The sequence below is a fragment of the Muntiacus reevesi genome, chromosome X (genome assembly GCF_963930625.1).
Source record: "Muntiacus reevesi chromosome X, mMunRee1.1, whole genome shotgun sequence".
Classification (NCBI taxonomy): Eukaryota; Metazoa; Chordata; class Mammalia; order Artiodactyla; family Cervidae; genus Muntiacus; species Muntiacus reevesi.
In genome coordinates, this window is record NC_089271.1 from 25920297 (window position 1) to 25927767 (window position 7471).

General features: G+C 35.9%; 1 pseudogene; it reads left to right on the forward strand.

Moving 5' to 3' along the window:
* Positions 1-207: 207 nt before the first annotated feature.
* Positions 208-473, forward strand: LOC136154131 (dynein light chain 1, cytoplasmic-like; annotated as a pseudogene).
* The last annotated feature ends 6998 nt before the right edge of the window (positions 474-7471 follow it).

Genomic DNA, 7471 nt, shown 5'->3' on the forward strand with positions numbered 1-7471 from the left:
TCTTTTAATGTAATTTAGAACATAAGAAAACACCATTTACTCACATATCCCCCAATTCTGTTGTTACATGGTCTTTTGTATAGATGTACATTTTTGTGTGGTATCATTTCCTTTCACCCAAAGAACTTCTTATCAAATTGTATGTCTGGCCAGTCCCTACCTCCAGCAGACTAGATGCACACAGCCAGCCCCTACTTTGCTGTAACCATGTGCGACCAAATTGCTGCGATCAAAAACGCCATTATGTCAGAAGGAATGCAACACGACTTGGTGGAGTGGGCTACTCCGGCATTGGAAAAATATAAGATAGAGATGACATTGCAGCCTATATTAAGAAGGAGCCTGACAAGAAGCACAATCCCACCTGGCACTGAATCGTGGGCTAGAACTTCAGTAGTTACATAACACATTAAGTCAAACACTTCATCTACTTCTACCTGGGCCAAGTGACCATTCTCTTCACATCTGGCTAAAAGCAGACTGCCCCACACACCCAGTGATTCATTCAAAAATGAGGACTAGAGCCTAAATTCCAAACACCAGACTTAAATCTTCAGCCTTGTCTAAGGCAACACCTCAATCTTTGAAAGCTTTTTGTATTGCTTTATAGGCATCTCTGTCAGAGAAGGCAATGGCACCCCACTCCAGTACTCTTGCCTGGAAAATCCCATGGATGGAGGAGCCTGGTAGGCTGTGATCCATGGGGTCGCTAAGAGTTGGACAAAACTGAGCGACTTCACTTTCACTTTTCACTTTCACACATTGGAGAAGGAAATGGCAACCCACTCCAGTGTTCTTGCCTGGAGAATCCCAGGGACGGGGGAGTCTGGTGGGCTGCCGTCTACAGGATCACACAGAGTCGGACACGACTGAGTGATTTAGCAGCAGCAGCAGCAGCATAGGCATCTCTGTACTAATTTGTTGTGGTTCTAAAACAATTAATAAAACAACTTACATTTGTATATGTGTTAGGTCTCTTTCCTCTCTGCTGAATGTTTTTTATCTTCAAAGTCCATTCCTTTTAAAAACAAAATAAATACATCTGTTAGAGAAATGTGTGTTTTAAATAAAAATTAAATTGTATTTCTGCTAGTGATTTCACTTTTTGTATGTTTGAATAAATATTTCACTTTCATTATTGAAAGATATTTTTACTGGCTGTATTATTCAAGGTTGCTGTTATTTTCTTTCAGCACTTTGAAGATACTGTTCCAGTCTTCTAATTTATACTGTTTCCAAAACAATAGTCTGTTATAATTCTTATATTTGCTTCTTTCTGCAAAATGTGTTCCCCCCTCTTTATCACTGATTTTAAGCAATTTGATTGTGATTGTCTTGGTGAGGTTGTCTTCATTTTTTTCCCTTGGGTTTGATTCTTTTAAACCTGTTTTTAAGTAGGACCAGAGAAGCTTTTGGTTTACATCTTATCTTGCCCATGAAGTGAGCCAATATCCTTTTGAACAGTGTACCTGATACCTCACATATTATAATTTTTCTACTCAGGCTGGTGAGAACACCAACCACTTAAGCCTAGAGATTTTTCTGCCAGCTTCTTTCAGGTTATTCCTCCCTTGGCTTCAGGTAGCTTCCTCAGCTGAATGTTTTGATAAATACTCAGATGAAGACTCGGGGGTGCAGGGAGGGGGGTTCCTTCTGCAGATCTTCAGAGCTTACTCTCATTGCAACTCTCTTTCTTCTTTACCTTGCCCTATGAACCACATATCCTGATGTTCCCAAATTCTCAAGTCCATCTGTTCAACTCACATAGAGGGGCTAACCCTGACTTTCATCACCCTGCGTTCTGGTCTGAAAACTCTATCTAGGTATTATGGTGAATGATCATAGGACTCACTTTGTTTGTTTCCTTTCTTTCAAAGATCATTGCTCTACACATGTATGATGAGAAATATATTTCCCATTGCAAATGGGAAATCAGCTCCAACTAAGCATTTCCACTTAGAACTTTGCATTTCAGGAATGTATTAATATTACTGATGTTAAGTGGGAGATATCTGTATTACTTATGAGAAGAAAGGATTGTAAGGATCCAGAGCCATATTAAGGCAAGAAACCTGTGGTGGGTGAAATCTAGGCATTATTAACAGTTGTGTTGCTAGCTTTCATCATGAATTTTGTGAAAAATTGTACTTTTCCCCCTATGTTTCAAAATAATTATTTTAAAGTTTTTTTGTTGTTTTTGTGTTTTTTGTTTTTTAAAAGCTATTCTTTTTGTTCTCTCTTCTGCTTTGAGGAAAAATGCAAGGTAATCTAAGCTGGTGCAAGAGAGACCAGAAGCCAAGAGAAACTGAAAAGTTATCCAAATAACTTTGGGTAAATTTTAGCAGTTTTGTAAAAATACATATAACATTAGTGCTTATATATACATATAATGTGGTAAAAATTTTAAAGTTATTAAAGTTATAAATTATATATATAATTATAATAAATTGAAAAGTATGACATGAAGTTCTATGGTATTTTTCTGGAAGCAGTAAGATGACAGTAAGAAAAATACTTCTTGTGACTGTGTTACTTTCCATGAGGCTATTCCTTGCTTTGTCTATTAAGCTCTGAGTGCACACTGGGTTACTGGTATTTAACTTTTGTCTCCCATGTAATACCTAATATATGAAGCACTCAACATTTGTTTTTTTTACGTGGCTGAATGACTTCTACTTTCTCTAAAAGGATTATATTCTCTTGAGTTTTTGTTTAATTTCAGAAAACATTTCAATTTCCATTCTTAGGTCCTTGCACTTAATAATGCATCATTAAGTACAAAGTATTGCTTTCCACTCAGGAAGCAAGGAGTGGAACAGGGAACAGCTGGACTTTCATAAAACTCTTGTCCAGCTGCTAAGATTCTCACTATTTTCCTACCTGACCAATGCTTCCTCCTCTCAGAAATCTTCACTATATCTAAAATATCACTTGTCACATGCTGACACAAGAATCTGCTTTTCTTTGAGAGCTACCTGAGAATATGATATGTTCTTATGTATGTATGTCTGTACAGTGTATAGCATATTTGTGAGACACACACATACACACACATTTAATTTGTTGTTTGTTTCTCCCACTAGAATGTAAGCTCCTTGACAGTAGCAACAGTTTTTGATGATCACATTATCCCCAGGATACAGAAGAGTGAGACACAAAGGAGCTATTCAATTAATATTTGTCAAGTGAATGAACAGATGAGGTAAGAAGTGGATGATACACTTCATTACCAGAAGCTTCATCATCAAGACTTTTAGTAATACAGGACACATCTGCTTTCAGTGATAAGGCAGACTAACTCCTCTGAAAAACTGCCTGTTACAAATCTACAAACTTAGATATGCTGGATAAACATGACCAACAGGTATTTAATTACAAAGAGGAGCTTTCAGGAAGCTAACGGAAATTGCCAGGAGTCACACAGAAATAAAGAGGAAGCTACAAATCAAGTGATATAATAAAGCTGAAACTATGCTCTTTGTTATTTGGGGAATTCTTTACCTTCCTAGTATCCAAGACACTAGCACCTTCATAATGGTTAAAGGAGAGGAAGATAAGTCCTTTGCTCCTAGCAAGGAGTAGAACAGAGAACAGGCAAAGGAGGAACAAGAAAGACCCCAGAAAAAGCCAAAATCTTCAACTTCAGTGAAAGAATGAACTAAACAAAGAAACAACCTCCTGTCAAGGTCCAATGACAAGCAAAATTACCTATCCTTGTTTGGGTTATGGGAAGGAAATTTTAATATGGGTTTCACTGAGATTTCACAAATTAATTTCTGTCCTCGCTTATGATATGAGTTCTTGCTTTTGCTACCTACATAGTCCGTAAAACTTCACTCCATAAAGACATTCTCAGTTGGTAGTAATTTGGGCCACCTCACAGAAGTACAATGTACTGCCTTTCTGGAAGAAAATAACCTCAAAAAAAGACACACCAATTGCCCTTGTATAAAATTCCCTGAACTGAAGCTCCGAACAAGCAAAAGTGAAGAAGGAAGAAAAGGACAAATCTTCATGACCAAAGAATTGAGATATTAAATTATCAGGTAAAGATGATAAAATAAGTATGTGTAAAATGTTTAAAGAAATAAAATGACTGAGAACTTCCTATAGATGCTTATCACATCTTGTAAACACAACATAAAAATATACAAAATAATATTCTATATTGTTTAGGGATATATAATGTGTGAATAAGAAAATTAAAAAACATTATAAGCACTAAATTCAGGATAATGATACCTCTGTGAAGGAAGCAGAGACAGGGAGAAGACAGTGTAATGGAATCTCAGATAATATCTTGACAGGGCATAATTCATATTTTAGAAAAACTATTGTCAAAGGTCAGTAGTAATATTTCCCTTTTAATCAGGCATAATTTTAAAAATATCTGTGATACACTTTTAGAACTGTATTCAATCATTAAGATATTTAGATCATGGACAAAAATACACAAACTTTTCTAAAAGAGGAGTTTAGAATTGCAAAATGATTGAAATTATCTTAAAATTTTTACAATCTCCTTCTCAGCTGATTGGACATAGTACTGTTGTTACAAGTCTCTGGTGTCCAAGGTAGTTACCACACTCTCCCCCAGAGCCCGTTCCTCATTCACACCTTCATTTTAGGATCATTAATGACATACAGGTAGAAAAAGGTGGAAAAAGCACAACTGAGTGTCATAATAATGACTCTAGGTAAGATTTACGGCAACCTAGAATTGGTTAGAATCTGGAAATTAAAATGGTTCTATTAGAGCTACTTTAATATTTCATGCATAATTGATTTGAAGATAGAAAACACTAAATAAGATTTACTGGGTGGCAGATGGGTTAATTTATCACCTCATATTGGAACCAAAACTCTCAAACACAGCTACACAATAACATCATTTGGCAAAGTTTAAAACATATGGATACCCATCCCTCAGCCCCAGAGAATCTGACTGGATTGGTTTAGGCTAGAACCTAGGCAATGGTATTTGTTAAAAATTTCCCATAACTCTAATCTGCAACTAAGAGTTGAGACCCACTTTCTTTGAGCAAAATGGCATGGACAAGGCACGTGTATATCCATGAAACCCTGAGAATGAAATTGCAGTTTCAAGATCAATATAGCACTCTGAGTGGTCACTGTCAACTGCTCTGATTAGCCTAGAAATGGCCTGAAACCCAATTTCTTACCCCTGCCCAAAAACTATAGGAATGCTTTTAGATTGAGGTAAGAGAATTAGGAATATTGGAAGATTTTTATCCCTTTATATTCATGACCCATACATTCAGATATGAGTTTAAGTAACCTTATTTCAGATCTCTGCACATTCTGGAATTCAATATGGTTTGTAAAAAACTTTCTTAAAAAGATAATTTTCTGCTATGGAAAATAAAATTGTAAGGTAAAAACTGGGATTGGAAACTGAGATTAAAAAGAGAACAAATGAAAACAGTGACAATGTGCTCTATGTATGTGTATATGTGTGTTTACCATCCCTAAATTAAATAAGATATTAATAATGAAAAATAAATTAATAAATTAATAATAAATTAAATCCCAGTGGCACATACCAAAAACAAATGAATAATTATCTACACTATAATACAGTTTGTCATTCTGAACCTAAAAAATGATTGATTTCCTCAAATAGGGATAATAGTGGAGGTGAAGAGATATATAGGTAGGAAATTTAAGGGAGAAGTGTTTGGCTTTGGGGAAAAAAATTCTCAGTTCTGAATAAGACTTTTCTCACAAATTTTATCTTTATAGAAATCAAAAGTAAATACCAAATTCCATAAAATTTAATCCCAGTGTATATGAATTTTCTCAGTTGACAAAATGAAGCAAAAGGTCTAATGAATACAATGATATTGAACTATACAACAGAAATAAGTATAGTAAAAGTTATTTTAGGTGTACTGAACATGCAAGCTCTTTAATTGACTAAACATAACCCCATGTTTCGGAGAAGGCCATGGCACCCCACTCCAGTACTCTTGCCTGGAAAATCCCATGGATGGAGGAGCCCGGTAGGCTGCAGTCCATGGGGTCGCTAAGAGTCGGACACGACTGAGTGACTTCACTTTCACTTTTTACTTTCATGCATTGGAGAAGGAAATGGCAACCCACTCCAGTGCTCTTGCCTGGAGAATCCCAGGGACGGGGGAACCTGGTGGGCTGCCGTCTATAGGGTCGCACAGAGTCGGACACGACTGAAGTGACTTAGCAGCAGCAGCAGCAATCCTATGTTTATAGTTTTGCCAAAAAAGGAAAGTGAACATCATGGTATATATCTGGATCTATGTTGTGCGACTGTCCTCAGTCATGAAGTCATGTCTGACTCTTTGTGACCCCATGGACTATAGTCCGCCAGGCTCCGCTGTCCAGGGGATTCTCCAGGAAAGAATTCTGGAATGGGTTGTCATTTCCTCCTCCAGTGGATCTTCCCGACTTAGGGAATGAACCAACATCTCCTGCATTGGCGGTGGATTCTTTACCACTGAGCCACCTGGGAAGGCCCAGCCAGCAGTTGCATAAGACTATTTATATTGAACTTGATTAAAATTAAATACAATTTAAAAATCAGTTCAGCAGCAGCAGCATCACTAATCACTATTCCAGTGCTCAAATACACTGTCTTGGAGACAGTCAAATAGCTGTCTTGGAGAGCTCAAATACAGGTCCTTTCCAACATCACAGAATGTCTATTGCACAGCACTAAATAATTCAAACCCTTTCCATACTAGTATTTAACACGCTATTCATTGTGTTACTTTAAGGCAAAACAGGTCAATTTATTTTTGGTGTTTATGATAATTGCCTAAGTTATTTTCTTCATTTGTATGTCTAGAATCACCATAAGTATTTTTCTGATACAAATGGTATGAATATTAGACTAAAAGTAGACATTTTAATGTCAGATAGTTATTTCAATTTCAGAAATCCTAGAGGTATGGTGTTTAAGAACCTAATTTTGACAGTAGTGTTGGATACATTTTTAAAAATTAAACTGTCTATTAGCTCCTATTTTCTCTTTTCTCCCATTTCCAAGACCCTTAATAATTCTTACCAAATGCTTCACTCTTTGATGTCTAACATCTTTTAACAGATGAAGTTTATAGGCCTATTTTAATACTAGTTTCTGAGAATGCATTCTCAAACAAATTAAATTCCTGTCCATAATAAAAATAATAACTTTATGTATTGAGTGATTATGATGTGACAGACATAACCATTGAATATGTACTATCCCATTTACTCTTCATGACATTATAACTATTTTCCTTTACAAATGAGAAAAATTAGACTTAGGCTAAATAACTTACATGAGATCATACAGCATGACTCTGAATCTCCTGAATCTAACCATTTTGATATATGAACACTTTTAAGATAGTTTTGCAATCTAGCTATAAAAGCATAAATTCATTGGTTCACTAATTAAAGTATACTAATTACTACATTTAATTTCATTAAT